We start from the raw sequence: 22631 nt of genomic DNA, 5'->3' as shown, positions 1-22631 counted from the left end.
TAATGACAATCACTCAAGCGCTAGCAAGGGCCTTACTGCCGCTAACCAATTATAGTGCCATTTACCATATTGGCTCCAAGTTAAGGTTGGTGGATTGTTAAAGTAGACATTCAATATTCACCAATGCCTCATACAAGGTTTTGAGGTGCTGGTATTTTAAACCTTTTTTTAAATTAGAGTGTTAATTAAACTGTAAGAGTAAAAATGATTTGCCTTCACAAGCATGTAAACTGTACATGACAGGCAAGCAGAACATGACTAAATTTGAAAATGAATAGAACACATTAGCAATAAAATAGTTGTGCAGCAAAGTTGTCTGACTCCAAACAATATATAAAATGTGCATAAAATGTGTAGAAAGCCTTATCCTACACCTTAATATGAAAGAACACACCACATATATATGAATCTTGATAATAAATGCACACAGCGCAGGAAATGCGACAAATATGTTTGTGTAGTACAACCATGAATTCACTTAAAGCATAATGTGTTTGTTACAAAGGATACTTCCCAATGGTAACTAAGTTTCCCATCTTATTATGGATAGAACAATAACATGCTAGAAAAGTAAATATTCATGCATAACGCTCCTCTCAATGCATCTGCAGACACCAAACACAGCAGAAGTTAAACAAAGAAACATGCATTTTCACACTGTGTGCTGTTTCTTTCTGAAAGGCTAAATGCACACAGTTCAGACAGCAAATGTCTTGTTCTTCAGGCTGCTTCTCGACGGCATGCAATTTCATCCAGGCAGATAAAAACAAGATGCTCTGGTTTCTGTCAAGTGACCTGACCATTGCAGAGCCCTGTGCTCTCAACTAGTGCATAAACAAACGCCCAGAAAAATAAAAGGTGTCGTATTCGCAATATTTTAATGTGTAAAAAAGCCTGGTATTACCCATATCTGGAGGCCTGCCTGTAACAACGTAACTCTTCAATATGACCTTGCTGTAGCAGTGACTCTGTAATAAGTTCACTAAATAACATGTTATCAGCCACACATTCATTCTGTAACCAGTTAACTCTTCATTTAGTTTCCCCACGTAACAACTGTGCCCTGTAAACACTGTATGCTATATTTTAGTCTGTCTCATATTCCCTCTGGAACATGTTCACTTTGTAATGAGTCCACTACGTTGCAATGCTACAATGAAAACACGTATCTGTGGCACAACGTTTCTGTGGAACAGCTGCACACTGTAACAAGTTCATTCTGTCATATCCACTGTAACAAGTCATTTCTGCAAAAGCAGAAGTCTGAAAACCTCACACTGAAATCAGATAGTACCAAATCAGTATTTAACAAGTTTACTGAGTATATACAAAAAGGGAAGGACTGATTATTCAATATTTTGGAACACAAATAAAAACAAATAGTTATATTATAAAAAATTGTATTCGACTTTTTCTTCTACCAAAAAGAGAATTAATCAAAAATGGGGCCAGTTTACTCAGTGCCAACAGGATATATGTAAAAGATTAACTCTGTAGCAGATTCACTCCATAGAAACTTGATAACCAGTTAACTCGACAAAGCTTAATTGAAAGATCTTCACTCTTTCTTTCTTTGAAATTACTAGCTTTGCTTTGCCATTCATTCCTTTGACTTCATGTATACTTTACATATCAGGAAGTGATTTCTCTAATGAAAGGTCCCCCAAAAATGTTCCTGATCTGTAGGTGACCAAAGGTTGTAGACAGTTTAAAAATTTGAAATATCTCGGCCTTCTTCTGTATCAATCACCAACAATTCTGGGGTTTAAAGCTATACTTCCTCTGCGGAGACTAGGGACACTGTACCATGTTTAATATTTGTAATTATTAAGATTGTTATTATGCTGTATTGGTATACTTTTATTGTAATTTATCTCCCTGTATGTTCTTTTCTTGCAACCCTGTACAAATTGCGCCCTGATGCCCCCGGGCCTGATGGTCTGCGCGTTATAAATAAACAAATACAAATACAAATATGTTAAGAGCTAAGGCTTCTGCTATGGCTGCAAAAATGCGATTTTAAACATTTTGTAAGTTATCCATTGTTCCTTTAAGAAAGCTCTATTGTGCCAAGGTAGTCCCTTCACATACGTGTGGTATTGAATCTAGTATGTATCCCTTAGAAAACATTTTAAATTCCATCAAAGGAATTGTATGGAAAAAGATGTTAGGGGCGCGCTTGTGTGTTCCAAACACCATCATTAGCCATGAATTAGGAATCTCCTCTGCTGGGTGCATAGTTCTGAGGAGAAAAATGGGACTGCTAGCAAAAATATTAGATGCTGACTCTTTGTCTCTTTATAGTGATATTAAGACTAATGTATTTGTTTGTCATGAGGCATCATCCTTAAATGTTTATGCAACTCAGATGAAAAAGGTACTGTTGAATATTGACAGCGTTTTTACTGAGCTTATAACAAATCTGGTAAAAACAAAGCAAAGACTTTACCAATATGATTGGTATAATACTACTGATGTGACACAGTCTTATTCCCATTATTCTGAGTATGCAATAATTGTGAGAAGAGGGATATTACATAAGTATTTACGGCCTACTTCATAGACACACTTTCTAATGGCAAAACTCAGTTGGAGAACATTCTCTTAATCAAGGCCTTAGTGTGTTTTTCCTGTCAGAAAAGAAGAAACTTATATCAGAAATGTAAACTTAATTTACTACCAACACTGGAAATCCTGGGTCCGAGGTTAGGTATGCCCCTGGAGTCTAGATTTTGGAGATGGTGTAAACAAATTAAAAAAACGGAGACTTTATAATATCTCCTGATTTACGGTCCATTTTTTAAAATTACACGTACTGAAACACTTTAATGATGCCATGATGAGAGCTTGTGGAATAGGCGTTCATCCAGTAATAATGTGTCATTGATTTTAATATTATGTAGATTTAAAAACAATTGTTTAGCTGGTTGAGGGGAAATGATTAATTGTTCTGTCATTTTCTCTTTCTCCTTTCTTTAATGTCTTTCTCTTGGTAATTAGGCTCATGGTCATATTGTATGATTGCATTGTCTATTATATAAAATTATCTGTGAAAGGTTTACTATATAAAAACCAATAAACATTAAAAAAGCGATATTTCAATAACACATAATTATTAAAACAAATAATTCAAACTAATAAAATACTTGTTGGTTGGATAAAAAAGAAATGGAGCCACCCTTACTAATTGGCATATTGTTCCCAACCAATGATTTAAAATATTTTTGAGAATTTTGGTTGTGCATATCTTTTCAAAAACAAATGGAATTTTTCATAGGGGCAACCAGGCATGAAGCTTTTTATAGGCCCTTCTTCAATGTGCATCATTATGTATGACTTGAAGTCAGAAATACATTTATGTTAATAATAGTTATTGCACAGCATCTAGTGATCCCAGATCATCATCTTCTAGTAGTGTAGTCCAAATTCACTGCCACCTGCTGGTCCAAGACATTTCCCATGTCATAGTTCTGCATGTACTCTATCCTGACACTCATGTCATACATAGTCTGTGTGGTTTAACACATGCTTGTCACATGTAAGTGTACACAGTCTCTGGTCTGGTGGTCCAGGCATAAAGCAAAACAAAAGAGGTGATGGCTGGAAAGTTTAGAATTAATCTTAACCTCTGGCATTGCTCTATGTAACCCACCAGACCATCATTCTTCAGTCTGCCAAGCCACTGAAGAAAGGTGAAAGACCATATGATATGATAGGTTATTTATAACATGCTTAATACCCAGATGTTTCTACACATGGACCCGGGGATCGGACCTTTGTTGCTCTGTGTCGTCTTCCAAGGTGAGCACGTTGCCGCTGAGCTGTCCTCCCTCCTATATGCAAAAGAAGACTGGTCCCAGTATCTATTCATCATTTTCAGAAAGAAACCTGCCCATACCATAATCTTCACAAAAAAATCCCCCAGAAATAATGTAGACATTTAATTATTATATCTACTCGATAATATTGACATGACAAATAATTGGTCAAACCCTCCACCAATCGCGATCAAATATGCTAAGAATGTCATTTGAATTGTTAAATTACTCATTCCTACTAAAATAACGCACACTCAGTGCCTAAGTTATCTACAACAACACCTGCGCCCCACAAGCTGCATACATACCCATCAGCCCATATCCAGAAATGGACTTGCCTGCACTGGAGACATTTTTCACAAAAGTCGTTCCTCTACAGCATATGCAAAAATATCCAAGATATCCAAAATGGCTGCCGGAGAGGTTAGTTCATGAAGGTGAGGGTTCTGCTCTCCCGTGGCCTTAAGCACAACAAAATTCAAAAAGCAAGTCCAATCTCGGTCGGTGCTATACAGCACAGGCTGGGGGACACCCCGGTCAGTGCAGGTGTGACAGCGGTTTAACCCGGTGGAACGCCAGAGCAGCGGAGGCTCGGCCTGCAGTTGTCTGGGTGCCGCAATAGAGAGCGACCCGGGCAGAAGTGGTCCAAGGGCCCGGGTCACAGTGGAGACCAACAGGCAGAAACAAACAGTAATCTCACAGCTGGAGCTCTGCAGTGGTGGAGATGACATCAACGAGGGCTAGCAGGCACTGCATGTGAGGCGGCCGCAGCAGAAATCATAACCGGGGCCTCGTTCAGCATAGCACAGGTGGCATGGCCAGCACAGCATGACAAGACTTGGACAGACAAAGGCAGTCGCAGCAGGGGCGCATGTGTCATATCTGAGTCAACCAGAGGCGCTGCAGCAGGAAAGGGCTCCAGTGAATATAACAGCGGCGAGAGTGAGAGTGGCATGGAGGTGCGGCGTTCCTCTGCATGGACATCAATGGGGGCCTGCAGAGGAACGCAGGACTGGTGTGGAGGCAGGTCCTGCATTCCCAGCCCCGGAGCGGAGAGGGGGCCCAGGTGGCCTCTGGAGTGGTCGAAGGCAGAACAGCCTAAGTGCACTGCACTGGGCTGTGGGAGGCTGGTGCCCCCCCCACATACAACATTTGATGGAAGATGCACAAAATATTCTCTGAGGGGCCCAGCAGTACCTGAGGGCCAAAAGCAAACTAAGGAACTCCCTAGGGGCGGGGGGGGGGGCAAGTTGTGCAGAGCATCGGCTCATGGGGGAGAGGACAGCCAAGAGGACTGGGGGCCAGGGGCAGCCTGCACTAGAAGTGCCTGCACTAGTAGAGGTCTGGGCCAGCAAGGAGAGGGCGCTGGGGGTTCAGGGCTGACCCAGGCAAGACAACATATAGCCGCCCAAAGGAACAGCCTGACACAAGCAGAGGAGGCAGCCCCCAGTGGACAGGAGAGGGCAACCCACTACTTGTGCTTTCAATGCCCACAAACAAACCCAAAGAAGGCCTGGCCGGCTTTACAGCATCGAGAAAGAAGCAGGAAGGAAGCCTCCAACAGTGCTGTGCACAAGAGACCTGTAGCAACCGGAGCGCTACCGCAAAGGAGTCTCATGCAATGCACACCCCTGCAGACATGGCAATGAACAAAGAAGACCTACAACAATGTTTCCTAGAGTTCCAAGCCAAGATGACCGACTCCCTACAATCCCAGTTCATGGCTATGAAGGCAGACCTGAAGCAAATGCTGCAAGAGATCAGGGGGGATAAAGCGAGCTTGGGGGCGAGCACTGATGCCAGAGAAAATGCCCTCCTGGAACTGGTGGAAGATGCAAGGAGAAGCGACAAACTGCTGGAGAACCTCTCAAGGGTGGCTCAAAATCTTGAAATCCAATGCGAGGACCTCGAGAATCGTTCACGGAGGTCTAACATTAGAATCAAACACTTACCAGAAAATATTGAAGATAAAAACTTTAAAGTAACGGGGCAAAACGTCTTCAGGAACATCCTGGGCGAAGACCTGGGGGTAGGAATTCCAATAGACAGAGTGCATTGCGTGGGCTCCAAGAGGAGAGAGACCGGCACCAGAGCCAGAAATGTGCTGGCGGCAATGTCAATATACAGCCAAAAGAAAAAGATCATACATACGCAGAGCGAACGGCCAGAACATTAAAGGTGAATGGCACAGAAATTCTCCTATTTCAAGACATTGCCCAATCCACGCTGATCAAACATGGGCGATGGCCCGGTAAAAAAGGGCTCTCATTCACAAAAAGATAAAATATAAATGGACCTTCGCATTCAGTCTCCTCTTTACATAGGAAGGTAAACAACATAAAATCACAACCTGCGACGAGGGGATAGCCATCCTACAGATAGATGAAGAAGACCAACAAGGCACTGCATCGAGCGGGAAGCAAGTTCCGCCAAAGAGGAAACCATGGAAATGGGAGAAGGTGGCCAGAAAGGACAGATGAGAATGCCAGGTACTCTGGTGTACACCCTAGAGTCAGCCGAACGTAATCGACTAGATTGATGAGACCCAGTAAGGATAGTCACAAGCTGACCATAGAGAGCGACAGGGAGGGAGGTCAGGATCTCTGTAGGGTTCAGTCATGCCCTACACGATTTCTCTGGGGCCGACATGCAAGCCAATGTTGTGAGGACAGGCTGGGGTTTCACTGGGAACATTGGTTCACACCAGATGGGAGGTGTTGGAGGGAGGGGGGAGAGAGGGAGCTTGGGGGTGTTGGGGGAAGGGGCTTGCTTGGGGGGTATGAATCCAAGCATGGAGAGGAGCAGAAGGTTAGTGTGCACGATGACAGGGATATTGGATCCTCATGCAAATGGTTGGGACTCAAAGGCATGCAGGGGCAAGTGACATCACTGGAACAAATGTGCGATGGGAGGGCAGTTCATAATGCTAACATATAACGTGCAGGGCCTCAGCTCACCTGTTAAATGGAAGAAACTTGAGCAGTACCTGGCCAAACTTCACCCGGAGTTCATAGCCCTCCAAGAAACACATATAAGGAAAAGAGACAAGCAGAGGCTAAAATTGAGAGTCTACCCGACCCTGCATCAGGCCAATAAAGAAGGGAAAAAGGCAGGAACCCTAATATGGTTTAGACATAACCAAGATTTAACCATCTTGGACTCTAAGGGGGACAAAGAGGGCAGACACATATTTGTGAAATGAAAAATAGGGACACAGATTTTGACAATCGCCTCTTTCTACACACCAAATGTGGGACAGGATGGTGTCATTCGGTCAACATTGGGGGCACTGGAATCATTCAAGTCAGGGGATATAATTTTAATTGGAGACCTAAACATAGCATGGGAGCCTCAAAAAGATTGCAGACTATATCACGGACTGGCACTGCCCACACAAGTGCTGAAACAGCAAATTGACCTCCCAACATTAAAAGGTGTATGGAGAACAATACAAGGGGACCTGGAGGGGTATACATATTACTTGCATGTCCACTGCACATTCTCTAGAATAGATTATGTGTGGGCATCATCATCAATAATGGGCAGGATAAAGCAAATAGAAGTTGGGGCCTTTCTTCTCTCAGACCATGCCCGCTATTAATCAGCTTGCAACGACTGAACGAGTCTGATAGGTTATGGCGTTGGACTTTCCCGGCAGAGCTTCTGAAAGTTAAGACTCTGACAGGAGAGTTCAGAAACAAAGTGAGGGAGTACTTCACTCTTGAGGATAAACCTGATGTGGCAGGGCCGACAGTATGGGATGCTTTCAAAGTGGTAATGAGGGGGCAGCTGACTACAGTGAGGTCAGCAAGGGCTTAACAATTGCATCAAACTTGAAACAGAATTGGAAATCATTTTGAAGGAGATAATGACTTGCATGTTACAAGATCAGAGCAGTGTTCTAAAGCTGAACATTAGAGGAGAGCAGAAAAGACACTCTTAGAGGCCAAACAAACATTCTATGTTAAAGCAAATAAGGCAGATAGCTTGTTGGCTAGATAGCTCAGGTGGAAAAGGGCAAGTCAGACAATAATAGAGATTAAAACCCAGCGGGGGAAATTGTCCACAACCACAACACATATTATGAGCCAGTTTGCAGAATTTTACGCTGACCTCCACAAAACAGAAGCCCGGACCGGGATCAAAAACAAACTTGCTTACAGTCTTTACCTCTCCAAAAAGTAATGCTGCAAACCAGAGATCTCCTAGTAGCAGAAATATCCGAGGAAGGAGGTAAACCAGGCCTTCAAATCGCCACCACTTATCAACACCTCGGGCCCCTATGGGTATACAGCAATCTTTTACAAGACGTTCAAGGTCACTCTAGGACCTAAATTAGTTGCCCTTTTTAACCAGACAGGAACAGTAGAATATCCCCCACAATGGAAGAGGCCAAAATGGTGTTATTCCCAAAACCAAAGACCCCACAAATGTGCATCATATTGCCCGATCGCACTGATTAACCTGGATGCAAAACTTTACGCCAAGGTGTTGGCAAAAAGGGTGGACACCATACTCCCAGACTTGATTAATTCAGACCAATCGGGTTTCATTAAAAACAGACAGACAAGCAACCACATCAGACGGGTCTGCCACTTGATAGAAAAGGTGTCCAAGAAATGCCCTGTGGCCATCCTGCTCGCACTTAATGCAAAGAAAGCATTTGACCGGGTCGAATGGTCTTTTCTGTTTCAACACACTACTCAAAAGTGTTTGGGTGGTCATATGTTGTTCTAGGTCTACACTTGATTGACTAACTTATAGTTCCTCTTTTAAGGAGAGAATGCATTACCAAGATTTCAACATACAGTCCATTCAGTTTTTTTAAAATAAGAAATGTTTTAATTCTTTCAATAAATAGTTTCAACAGTACAATTAATATATTTACCACATTTAATGATCAAGTGGATTTACGATCTGTAGTGCACATCAGAATTTTTCTCCGCTTTTAAAAAAACTCTAGTTATGACTGTTTCATTCCAGGGCTGTGCCTAACGGCCATGTGGAGAGGACACACCTTCAGAGAGCTCTGCGTAATGTGTCCATGATACGCTGTAAAAGTATACTTAAAGGCTGAAAATTCACTTGGGAAACAACGAGGTTACTGCTTGGGGCATCAGGAGGTGACTCCGGCAATTATACGACACTGCGACTTCTGCTCAGGGCGCCGCACCGAGCGGAACTGAGCCGCGGCATCAAGGGAAAATGGCGGCTACAGCCCGACAGCACACAGAGTCGCTGAGGAACCAGCCTGGAGTCTGCGGCGCTGCGACCCGTTGAGCCTTAGACCTCGCGCTCGCTGCATACGTAGTGTAACGCCCACCTGGTTCCCATGGGGGCGCTGATCTAGTCTGGATTACTGCGGCCTCTTCTAGCGTGATGCGCAGGACCCGGAACACCGATTGGACAGGACCTCCAAATCGTGCTTCCTTGGCCCGTAGGAATATCCTTCTGCAGATGAGAAAGGGGATTAACAGTCTGCAGAATGGTGTGCTAGCTCCCCCCTTCCCCCCTCCGTTCCTCTCTATTCCTCCAAACCCGGTTTAAGCTCACCTTATGGTTTGGAAGGTTGAACTCTCCATCCTGCTTCTGGTGCAGGGGCGCGCGTTCGTCCAGTTACTTCACTGGTTTTCAGAATGGCGCTGGCAAAATCCACTTGACTTTCCTGAGCGATGCGCCGTAAGTATGAAAGTTCAAAGTTCAAGTGAGGCCCCCTCATGCTGTCTTTCTCACCTGTGATTTGTCCTTTATTTCAGGTGCAGAATGAAGGCGATGCGTCGAGGGGTTAACCTGCCGAGGTGAGTAGTAATGAGGGCGATCCCTCTAGATGTCCTTATCATTCTTCTGAAATGTCTCTAGTCCTTTCCCCATAGGGGCCGGGGTACGGTACCTGCCAACGGGGCGGCGCCGACCCGAAATGTGGAAGAAAAGCCGGTAAGTATTATGGCTGTTAATCAGGCTTTCCTTCTGTGTGTCCTTCTGCTCACCTTTTGTTTCTTCCTCTCTCCCCTAGGTGCAGAGATGTGGCGTCCGATGCTGACAGCCGCGATGGAGCTGGGAGATGTCTCGAGGACAGGACAGGTGAGTGAAGCGTGGCGCTGCAGCGAGCAACGCAATGCTTTTAAATTGAAGTTTTCCTTCAGGGATGCTGGCGAGAAGATTCCGGATGCAGGTAAGAAGCTTGAAATAATCCTTGGTTTTCACCTTTCTCTTCTCTTCCTTCCTTGCAGGTCTTCCAGGTTCAAGACGGGCGTGGCTGTAGTCCAGGAGCAGGAGCAGACACGGTGAGCGTTAAGCTGCAGGAAGCAGAACAACGCGAAGCATGAGCTGCTGTCTGGGCGTGGCTTAAATAGCCTCCAAAGAAGTCCCAGGTATGTATCCTTCCCCAACTAGGTATGTATCCTTCCCTGGCCACGCCCGAGTGAAAAAATAGTCCCTATGAAAAAATGGTCCCTTTCAGGTCTCAGGGAGGCCTGAAGCGTGCAGCATGGTCTGCATCAGGTAAGTGCACAAAACACCTCCCTTTATGAGCCTGGCGCCTATGGCGCCAGGACTGATGTCCAACATGAGCCTGGCGCCAAAGGCGCCAGGACTGAGTCCAAAGAGTCCCTATAAGGGGCCGCTGGGCTTTTACCCGAGGGCATGATGCCTGCTTCCGGGGATGCTGGGCCTGGCCTGATGCTCCGGGGGTAGGCATCATGACAGCACTCCCCCCCCAAGGCCCCTCCCAAGGTCGTTCCTTCTGGAGGTTTCGGTTTGTTTGGGAAATTCCGATGGAACCTTTTTACCAGCCGAGGTGCATGTACGTGATCATTGGGTTCCCAAGACCTTTCCTGAGGCCCGTACCCTTTCCAATCAATTAGATAGAAAAGCTTTGATTTTAAGATTTTGGAATCCAAAATGTTCTTTACTTCGAATTCTGGCTCTCCATCTATCAGGATTGGGTCTGGTGGCTTTATTAATCTGGTTCCTGGTTGTACTGGTTTCAAAAGTGACACATGAAAAACGGGGTGAATCCGCATGTTGGCTGGTAGATCGAGCTTGACTGCTACTGGGTTAATTATAGCTTTGATTGAGTAAGGGCCTAAATACCTTGGATTAAAAGTTCGAGGTCCCTTGAGCGATAAGTGTTTGGTAGCCAACCATACTTGATCCCCAATTTGGTACGGAGGCGCCTCCTTTCGATGTAGATCCGCATTCTTTTTGTATTTCTCTTTCGCATGTTGCAAATGTGCAGTTGCATCCTTGAAGGCTTGAGTTATCGTAGAATGCAAATGATCCACTGCGGGCATTTCAAGGCTCGAAGGTGAGTCCAAGTCTGAAGTACGAGGGTGATGTCCATATAGGGTAAAAAAGGGGCTTTGACCCGTTCCAGAGTGTATCGAGTTATTATAAGCATATTCAGCCACCCACAGAATATCCTTCCAATTACCCTCCGATTGGTGCAACATACATCGTAGAAATTGTTCAAGGGTCTGGTTCGTTCTCTCCGTCTGACCATCGGTCTGTGGGTGGTGGCTGGTCAAGAGTCTTACGTCGATTTGTGCCAGCTGACAACACTTTTTCCAAAAATGAGAAATAAACTGGCTTCCCCGATCGGAGACTAGTATGGACGGGAATCCATGCAAACGGATGATATTCTCGAGGAATTCCTTGGCAAGAACAAAGGCTGAAGGTAATCCTTTCAACGGAATAAAGTGGGCCATTTTGGAAAATAAATCCACCACGACCAGAATAGTATTGTAACCATTACAAGAGGGCAGGTCCGTGATAAAATCTAGTGACAGGGTGTGCCAAGGTGCTGGTGGAATGTCTAAGGGCTGAAGAAGACCGGCAGGTCTTGTCTTTTGACCTTTGTTTTGGGCACAAACTCCACAGGACATCACGAAAGATTTAATATCCTTTCGCCAGGAAGGCCACCAGAATTGTCGTCTAACCTTTTCCTCAGTTTTGGCAATGCCAGGATGTCCTTCCATCAGGGTGTCATGATGACGGGAAATAACCAGTTCTTGCAATTCCTTTTCTGGCAAAAATAAGCGTCCTTGGAAGTAAGGTAAGCCATCCTTGACTGAAAAGTTAGACCCCTTTTTGATCCAATCCTGCAAGGCTGAAGAGTCCAGGACTTGTTTTACTCGTGCTTGAATGTCTTCAAGGGTTTGTAAAGTGGTTATTCCCAAAATTCTTTGTTCGGGAATTATCGGCACAGGTTCTGAGTTTGTGTCTATTTCTTCCATTCCAATTCGAGATAGAGCGTCCGCCTTACCATTCTTAGAACCGGGGCGGTAGGTGATTACAAAATCGAACTCAGCAAAGAACAAAGCCCATCGGAGCCGTCGAGATGATTGGGCCTTGGCAGTTTTTAAATATTGTAAATTTCGGTGATCACGGGGATGGTATGCCGGGCGCCGAGGAGATAATGCCGCCAAGCCTTAAAGGCGGACTTAATGGCTAATAGTTCCTTATCGGTAATCGCATAATTTATCTCCGGCAGTGAGAACTTTCTGGATCAAAATGCTACGGGGTGCAGTTGGTTGGTTTCAGGGTCTCTTTGAGACAGGACAGCTCCCATGGCTAAGCTGGACGTGTTGGTTTCGACTATATATGGGAGATCAGGACGCGGGTGCTTCAAAATAGGTGCGGACGTGAACTTAGCTTTCAACTCCTGAAAGGCCTGTTCGGCTTCCTCGGTCCATTCAAAACGTTTATTTTTTCGCAAGAGTGCAGTGATGGGTTGCACCACACGTGAAAACTCCGGGATAAACCTGCGATAAAAGTTGGCAAAACCAAGCATGCTTTGGACACCTTTCACTGAACTAGGTGATGGCCATTTGAGGATGGCATCCACTTTCCGTGAATCCATTCGGACCCCTTTAGGTGTCAGGATGAATCCGAGAAACTCAATCTCGGTGGTATGGAAAACACATTTTTCCAGCTTGGCAAACAGTTTGTGCTGGCGCAGTTTCTCTAGGACGGCCCTGACATGTTTTCTGTGATCAGATTCCGAAGAGGAGTACACAAGAATGTCATCGATATACACGATAACACAGACATCGATGAGGTCCCGAAGGACATCATTCATGAAGAATTGGAAGGCAGCAGGCGCGTTGCACAACCCGAAAGGCATCACCTGGTATTCGAATAGTCCATATTTTATACGGAAGGCCGTTTTCCATTCGTCGCCTTCTTTTACTCGTACCAGATGATAAGCCCCCCGGAGATCTAACTTGGTGTATACGCAAGCGTCCTTCACCTGGTCAAGGAGTTCAGGGATCAGAGGCAGAGGGTAACGATTTTTAACAGTTATCTGGTTCAATGTGCGGTAATCGATACAAGTCCTAAGGTCGCCCTCTTTTTTAGGCACGAAGAACAAAGCTGAAGATGCCGGGGACTTTGACGGGCGAATGAAACCATTGGCGAGGTATTGATCTAAATATTGTCTCAAATGCAGATTCTCAGGTTCAGTAAGGGCATAAATCCTGCTACAAGGGGGTTGTGCACCGGGCACCAGATCGATTTGGCAATCGTACGATCTGTGGGGAGGTAACGTGTTGGCCTGTTCCTTTTGGAAGATGTCCTGAAAGTCTTGGTACTCTGGAGGTAGTTGCACGGGGACAGAGGTTACTGATGCTAGATTAATCTTTGGATTTTCTGGGTAGCAGGTTTGTGCACAATCCGGGAAGGTTATTCTCTTCGCTCGCCAATCAATTCGAGGATTATGTGTCTCTAACCAAGGGACTCCGAGAATAAGCTGAAACTGTGGAGCCTTGATCACATCAAACACAACTGCCTCCCGATGGCCATCCGGACCTACAAGTGTCACCTCAGCTGTGGAATGTGTTACCGGTCCAGAGGCAATTTCGGTTCCATCTACAGTGGTGATGAAATCTTTGCTGGTTTTAGGACGCAGAGGGAGGTTTATCCTAGAGACCAATTCTCGATCCACATAGTTTCCTATAGCCCCGCTATCGATGTATGCCTTTATAGCATGCAACCGTTTTGGCTGTTCCGGATCTATGAGGACCATTGGCACAATGAAATGCGAGGTCTGAGAGTTAGTTTTCAAGCTCGGCAAGCGGACCCCTACGCTTGCCGGGCGTGGTCGTTTCCCGATACAGAGTTTCCATGGATTTTATCAGCGGCTCCTACTACCTTCTTGGGCGGCTTAACCGGGCAATCTCGTAGAAAGTGTCCTGAGGACCCACAATAAAGGCATAATTGCATCTGTCGTCTTCTTTCCCGTTCTTTTTGAGTTAGGGGTCCTTTAACTCCTCTGATTTGCATAGGCTCCGAGGCATCAGCCCCCTTGGGGTTAGCGTGGGTTTTGGCCCACACCCGGGTTTCAAACTTGGACCGATCTGCTTTTCTGTTTTGCAGCCTGTGATCCAACTGGACCACTAAGTCTATATATTCAGTGCATTCTTGGGGCGGATTTACAACTTGTGCCAGGACATCTTTAAGTTCTCCGCGTAGACCTCGATAGAATAACGTGATTCTTTTATCCTCTGGCCAACCAGTTTCCACAATTAGTCTATTGAAGGTTGCAATGTAGGATAGAAGGTCTTGATTGCCCTGTCGCAGAGATAGAAGTTCGTCATCCAGAGCCTGTCCCTGGGAATGTCAAGCAAATAACCTTTCCATGCTTGTTTGAAATCCTTGAAAATCACGAAGAATTGGGTCATCTTGAGTTACCAGTGGGACTGACCAATCGGCAGCACAGCTGCTGAGATATGACAACACAAAGGCTACTTTGGTCTGATCATTAGGGAAGGCCCCGGGTCTGCATAGAAAGTGCAAACGACACTGATTCATGAATACGGCAAATCGTTTGTGGTCCCCAGCAAAGCGTTCAGGTGGGGCCAGCGGCATGTTTGCAGGTAGATTAATCAGCACAGGGTTACTGGAAACCACAGGAGTGGGGTTCCCCCCAGAACCGGGTAAAGAAGTTTGTCCAGCTTGACCTTGCAAAAGCTGTCTAGCCAGGTCATCAGTCCTTTCCCTTGTTACAATCACTTCTCTTCTGAGGGCATTAGTCTCTTGACGAGCGGCGTGTACCTTGGCCCGTAATTCCCCCAGTAGTTGGGCCAGTTGGTCAGTCTCAGAAGTTTCCATAGCGCCTGGGTGGGAATTTGTAGGGAGTCTTCGCGTTCTGTAACGCCCACCTGATTCCCACGGGGGCGCTGATCTAGTCTGGATTACTGCGGCCTCTTCTAGCGTGATGCGCAGGACCCGGAACACCGATTGGACAGGACCTCCAAATCGTGCTTCCTTGGCCCGTAGGAATATCCTTCTGCAGATGAGAAAGGGGATTAACAGTCTGCAGAATGGTGTGCTAGCTCCCCCCTTCCCGCCTCCGTTCCTCTCTATTCCTCCAAACCCGGTTTAAGCTCACCTTATGGTTTGGAAGGTTGAACTCTCCATCCTGCTTCTGGCGCAGGGGCGCGCGTTCGTCCAGTTACTTCACTGGTTTTCAGAATGGCGCTGGCAAAATCCACTTGACTTTCCTGAGCGATGCGCCGTAAGTATGAAAGTTCAAAGTTCAAGTGAGGCCCCCTTTATGCTGTCTTTCTCACCTGTGATCTGTCCTTTATTTCAGGTGCAGAATGAAGGCGATGCGTCGAGGGGTTAACCTGCCGAGGTGAGTAGTAACGAGGACGATCCCTCTAGATGTCCTTATCATTCCTCTGAAATGTCTCTAGTCCTTTCCCCATAGGGGCCGGGGTACGGTACCTGCCAACGGGGCGGCGCCGACCCGAAATGTGGAAGAAAAGCCGGTAAGTATTATGGCTGTTAATCAGGCTTTCCTTCTGTGTGTCCTTCTGCTCACCTTTTGTTTCTTCCTCTCTCCCCTAGGTGCAGAGATGTGGCGTCCGATGCTGACAGCCGCGATGGAGCCGGGAGATGTCTCGAGGACAGGACAGGTGAGTGAAGCGTGGCGCTGCAGTGAGCAACGCGATGCTTTTAAATTGAAGTCTTCCTTCAGGGTTGCTGGCGAGAAGATTCCGGATGCAGGTAAGAAGCTTGAAATAATCCTTGGTTTTCACCTTTCTCTTCTCTTCCTTCCTTGCAGGTCTTCCAGGTTCAAGACGGGCGTGGCTGTAGTCCAGGAGCAGGAACAGACACGGTGAGCGTTAAGCTGCAGGAAGCAGAACAACGCGAAGCATGAGCTGCTGTCTGGGCGTGGCTTAAATAGCCTCCAAAGAAGTCCCAGGTATGTATCCTTCCCCAACTAGGTATGTATCCTTCCCTGGCCACGCCCGAGTGAAAAAATAGTCCCTATGAAAAAATAGTCCCTTTCAGGTCTCAGGGAGGCCTGAAGCGTGCAGCATGGTCTGCATCAGGGAAGTGCACAAAACACCTCCCTTTATGAGCCAGGCGCCTATGGCACCAGGACTGATGTCCAACATGAGCCTGGCGCCAAAGGCGCCAGGTCTGAGTCCAAAGAGTCCCTATAAGGGGCCGCTGGGCTTTTACCCGAGGGCATGATGCCTGCTTCCGGGGGTGCTGGGCCTGGCCTGATGCTCCGGGGGTAGGCATCATGCCACGTAGAAAGTGAACTAGTTACTAAATATGGTCTTTTATTAGACCTCATTGCTGGTGCCCATGGGACTAGGCAGCTGCAACGAACCTGGAGCCCACTGGTAGCCGGAGCCTACCATCTTTTATTTATAGCTCTCCTAGCTGGTGTCCAGAGGACTAAGCAGCAGCAACATAACTGGAGCCCACTTGTAGCTGGAGCCCGAGGGAGTCGTAAGAGCCTGGGTGGTGGAGGCGGAGCCGGAGCTCTGCTGCAGCGAGAGTGGGCCATGGCTGTGGGTACGAATCGATGCGCACACGAGGAGAAGCGATCAGAGCGCTGCTGCCGGGCTCAATAGAGGAGCCCCCTGCTGACCAAATGGTCTGATCCGGATCCGCGGGGTGCCCGCGGGGTGCCCGCGGCGGTCAGCGGGGAAAGGAGTGGACCGGTGCCAGAGAAGAGGACCCAGCTGCAGAACGTGACCAAGGTGAGGGGCTAGCAGGGAGGAGACCCAACTGTACGATAGAAATGCCAGTCCCCACCAGCCGGGTGGGCTCCCCCCGGGTGCTCCCAGTAAGAAGGGGCAGGCCTGTGTCTGGCCCGGAGAGGGTGGTAGACACCCATAGCGCTGCTGACCCGATGGTTTTCCACAACTGCCTCCCTGCATGAGCGGAGGAGCGGCCCGCGTTCTGGCCGCAACGCTACACAACTGCGGATGCAGGGCATACACAGATACTTGGAAGGAGTGAGTGCCGTTCTGCCCACTGACAGCATCACTAATACGGACCACCAGCCCTGGGACTGCTCATTACATTGAACACAATGCGTCTTGGCGGACACTGCTCATGCAGGGTGTCGCCCTGTTGGAAGGGCCGCTCCCATACCGGCATACCAATGAGCTCTTAAACCTGCAACTGATACCCACAGAGGAGACACAGCACAAGCTAGAGGAGGCATAAGGGACAGACGGATGACACATAGCACCCTAGAGTGGTCGGGGCGACACCGTCCGGCGCCTCTACTACCACAGTACCCAAAGAGTGCGAAGGGGAACGACGCTGCCCTCCAGCAGAACGGCACTTACAAGTGACAGATTGCCCCCCCCACCCCACTCAGAACCGAAGAACCGCTCGCCCACGGTGTAATGTCCTCAAAGGGAGGGTAAGCCAAACAGAGGCAGAGAACACTGGAAACCTTCACGGCCAGTGGGCCAACAAGACCAGAAGCTATCATTAAAAGCACTGCAGTTGAGCTGCCCGGATCTCCCGGGACCGTGGCGGAGCCGGAAAACTTACAGATCCTGGAGGCCATCAAGACACTCCAGACAACCTTGGAGAACAAAATAGACACAGTGGCCATAGATTTGGGCCTACTGAGACAAGATGTCCGTACTATTGCTGGAAGGACAGACGTGCTTGAAGCCCAGGTCCGAGAAAACAAGGAGGCTAAGACACAGATGATGAAGAATGTTGATGAACTTGCGCAAAATGTGAAGCAACTAGAAGACAGGGCTGAAGAAGCCGAAAGGCGAGCACGACGAAATAACATAAGGATCTTAGGCCTGCCCGAGGGAATCGAGGGAACTGACCCCACTAACTATACAGAGAACCCACTGATCCAGGACATCGGAGTGCAGAAACTCTCACAAGGATTCACTATTGAAAGAGCCCATCGATCTCTCACCAAACGACCGCCGCCTGGAGCTCTGCCAAGACCAGTGATAGCTAAAGTGTTCAATTATAAAGACAGAGAAACAATTTTGGCCTTTTCGAGAACGGGAGGCCAGATCCAAAGAGACTCAGCAGCCATATATCCTGATTACACCTTCCAAGTCCAAATGAAAAGAGCGCAATACATCTACACGAAAGCTAGATTGAAAAAGGCAGGACTACGATATATGCTCCTGTACCCAGCGAGATTAAAAGTGCTCTACAAAAACTGTGCGCTTCTCTTCGAATCACCTGCTGAGGCCCATGAATGGATGGACACCAAACAGATCCAGGAGCTCGAGGTAAAAGAATGCAGCACACGCTACGGACTGCCTGGGGATGTCTCAGGCGAGACAATCATGCTAAATGCAATGATGAGATCACGTCCAAACAAGATTGAGATGGAACCCATACACTATACACAGCAAGATCGATTATATACAGGAACCACACTGGAGGAGGACTGCTCCTGATTAGAGAGTAGACAACAGCTGACCTCTTCCACCCCCGAAAGCAGTTTGGGTATTATTAACCCACCCGTAGGGCACCAGGAGACTAGTACATGGTCAAATGGAGCGGAAACGGGTAAGTCCTAACGGGGGTAACCCCGCTGGACAAGTTTTGTTAAAGGGGAGTTTAAAGTTGGGGGAGGGAGGGCAAATGGGAGTTAGTAAAAAGGTTGGGGGAACAAAAGGGAAGAAGATAAGACCACCCAGGGCTTCGAAGACTGCCAGATCGAAAAGAGGCGCCACCAGATACGCTACCCACAAGAACACATGGGTTTCCAAACATTATGGCTGACAAGATCAGGGTTATGACGTGGAATGTCAAGCGATGCCGGATCTATGCACACATCAAGCAGAACAAGATCAGAGTCGCCCTGCTGCAGGAGACCCACCTGGACGAACGCAAGCAAGCAGCAATAGCTAGAACCTGGGGAGGTAGAGTGATAGGCTCCACACACTCCACTTGCGCCAGGGGGGTCCTGATCTGGGTTGATTCAAGCATCCCTCTTAAAACCATCACCACTAAAACTGACGACGAAGGAAGGGTGGCCTTATTACATGGAACAATAGAGGGTAAGGAGGTCTGTCTAATAAACACTTACGCCCCCAATCACGACGCCACAGTTTTCTTCCGCTCACTATACAAAAGGGAGGGCAAATGGGAGTTAGTAAAAAGGTTGGGGGAACAAAAGGGAAGAAGATAAGACCACCCAGGGCTTCGAAGACTGCCAGATCGAAAAGAGGCGCCACCAGATACGCTACCCACAAGAACACATGGGTTTCCAAACATTATGGCTGACAAGATCAGGGTTATGACGTGGAATGTCAAGCGATGCCGGATCTATGCACACATCAAGCAGAACAAGATCAGAGTCGCCCTGCTGCAGGAGACCCACCTGGACGAATGCAAGCAAGCAGCAATAGCTAGAACCTGGGGAGGTAGAGTGATAGGCTCCACACACTCCACTTGCGCCAGGGGGGTCCTGATCTGGGTTGATTCAAGCATCCCTCTTAAAACCATCACCACTAAAACTGACGACGAAGGAAGGGTGGCCTTATTACATGGAACAATAGAGGGTAAGGAGGTCTGTCTAATAAACACTTACGCCCCCAATCACGACGCCACAGTTTTCTTCCACTCACTATGCACCATGGATCCCCGCAAAGATAGATCTGATAACAAACATAACCGTCCATCCCAACCGATAAAATATTAGCCACGCTGACAACAGTTCAAGCTAAAAGACCTGGGGAGAAAGCAGCATCCTGAGGGCAAAGAATACTCACATTACTCTCCCCCGCATGCCGTCCACACAAGGATAGACTATATATTCGTAAGTGAAGAGCAGCAGGCCATGTTCAGTGACGCACAATACTTAGCTAGAGTTCTATCAGACCACGCCCAACTCCTGGTCACCTGGATGGTGTTTGCCACTAAACCCCCCACACCTGCATGGCGGCTTAGAAGCAAGGCCTTGCTAGATGTCGCCTTCCGCGAACAGATCAGAGATAGCACGCAGGAAATTATGCAGATAAATGAGAATAGTGTACAAGATGTTGGTACAGTTTGGGAAGCATACACAGTTGTTATAAGGGGGGAAATGATTGCTGCTACCGGGGGAGCCCAAAGGTCCATCAAAAACACATTAGCATACACTGAAAGGGAACTGAAAGAACTTGAGGTGGGGGCTAAAACAGACCCAGAACACTTGAAAAAAGAGGTGGAGCTCAGACAGGCTTGTTCAACGCACTGGGAAAAATTGGGGAAACTTAGCTACACAAAACATATGGAAAAGAGCCACGCCCTAGGCGACAAACCAGGGAAACTATTTGCTTGGCTATACAAGCGTGAAGCCCCCAGGGCACTGATATGTCATGTCCACACCCCAGAGGGTAAGACCATGCACACACAAACTGAAATAAACACAGTCTTCTCTGCATTTTACCAGGACCAGTACGCCAACACCCCTTCGGCTACAGATACCAAAATAGAGGATGTCCTCGACATCATTAAGCTACCCAAATTAGATGCTCATATGGCAGAAGCCTTAGACGAACCCATTACCCCAAATGAGATCCTGGTCACCATCAGGTCCCTACCATCCGGTAAAGCCCCTGGGACCGACGGGCTCCCAGGAGAATTTTACAAGGCATACGAAGAAGTCCTGGCACCATTACTTACCAAAGTATTTAATGCTGTGTATGAAGAAGGTATCCTCCTCGACTCCATGAGGGAGGCTGTAATTATCCCACTACCAAAACCTGTGAGGGATGGGGCAGAGTGTGGCACATATAGGCCCTTGCCTATGTTAAATCAAGACAATAAGATTCTGACAGCACTTCTGGCGGGGAGACTATAGAAAGTGATCCCTCTACTGATCCATCAAGACCAGACGGGATACGTGCCAGGGCGGACCATTTCCGAAAACCTGCGCAGGCTGCACCAAGTCATACACAGCACCAATGGCAGACCCGTAAAATGCGCAGTGGCGTCTCTGTATGGCACTAAGGCCTTCGAATCAGTCAGATGGAACTGGCTGTATGCCACCATGACAAAGATGGGGATTCGGCCCGTCTTCTTAAAATGGACCAAACTCATATACATGGGCCCGATGGCCAGAGTGCGTACAGGTAAAACATACTCTGATAAGTGGCAGTTACACAGGGGCACACGACAGGGATGCCCACTTTCCCCCATGTTATACATCATTGCCTCCGAACCAGTAGCTGCCTACTTATGACAGGAATATAGTGATGGGGGCATAATAATAGACGGGGCACCACATTTATTGTCTATGTACACGGATGACACGGTACTGTATCTGAATAACCCCGAACACATACTACCATATATATTGGAGACACTAGACGGGTTCTATAGACACACGGGGATCCATATAAACAAGGAAAAGTCATGCCTCTTCCCCCTGGCCGCCTTGGGCGAGGAAAGAATCGAGAATCTCCCTGCCATGACCCTCCAGTGGAGGACCACCTCATTCAAGTACCTGGGAATCACCATCCATCGCAACCCCAAAATAGAACACACATTGAACACGGTGAGAGCTAGAGAGGGCCTAGAAAAATCAATGGACTTCTGGAGTAAACTACCACTGTCAGTAGCAGGGAGGGCTGGGCTCCTCAAAATGGCGGCTTTGCCACAGCTGTTGCACTGCTTTAGCAACGTTCCATTCAACGTCCCCCACTGTTTTTCAGGGACCAGGATAAGCCCTGTAGACGATTCCTCTGGCAGGGGGGAAGGCGCCGAGTCACACTGCAAGTACTGCAGAGACCCTATGAAAAGGGAGGCCTGAAAAACCCCAATTTTGAACTGTGTTTCTTGGCAGGACAATTGCGACACGTAGTGAAATGGATGGTGGATGAGATCATGACAGACACTCGACTCTTACAACCGGCCATCCACAAAGGCTTCTTAGAGATCTACTCTGGGCCCCGGCAAGCATTACACAAAATTGTCCCTACTTGGTGAAACTTGGGATTCAGATTTGGAAACGGGTCTGCAGGATCACGAAAGTAATAGACAAGATTTCCCCCCAGATCCCTATAGCAGCGACCATGGCTGGCAGACCCTGGGGTCACACGGAAATAAGAACTGGGTGGGAGGCCTGCGGAGTAGCCACATTGAGGTATCTGTTGAACGACCATGAGATCCTGACCTTTGCTGAACTGCATGAAACTACGGGACTTCCCGCAGGACAGTTCCTGCTATATAGAGCAGTGATGGAAAGGCTCTTGAAAAGATGGCCCGACATTAAGAACCAAGGAACAGAACATGAAAATATAGAGAACATACTAAATGTCGCTGAAGGGGGCCATGAAATCTCAAGGCTTTACTAGACACTACTGGACAGTACATCCAATGAAGAGCTTAGGTGCAAGGCGAAATGGGAAAACGAATTGGGCATGGAATTCGAAGGCACGTCATGGGAAACTATAACCCACTACAACAAAAGGGTCTCCAGAAATGCCAGTTTGCAGTTAATACAGTTTTACATCACCAACAGAGCGTACCTTACACCAGACGTACTCTCTAAGTGCAAGGGGGAAGGAGCTAAGGAATGCCCTA

The 22631-nt window shown here is 47.4% G+C and overlaps 1 protein-coding gene across 1 annotated transcript in view; it reads right to left on the bottom strand.

Annotated features, from left to right (window-relative positions):
* LOC138526772 (epithelial cell adhesion molecule-like) overlaps positions 1-22631 on the bottom strand; it is a 412232-nt gene that overhangs the window by 296739 nt on the left and 92862 nt on the right. The gene's annotated exons all lie outside the window — the stretch shown is intronic.

The sequence above is a fragment of the Ambystoma mexicanum genome, chromosome 14 (genome assembly GCF_040938575.1).
Source record: "Ambystoma mexicanum isolate Mex_15411 chromosome 14, UKY_AmexF1_1, whole genome shotgun sequence".
NCBI lineage: Eukaryota > Metazoa > Chordata > Amphibia > Caudata > Ambystomatidae > Ambystoma > Ambystoma mexicanum.
This window is presented reverse-complemented; position numbering and strand designations above follow the sequence as displayed.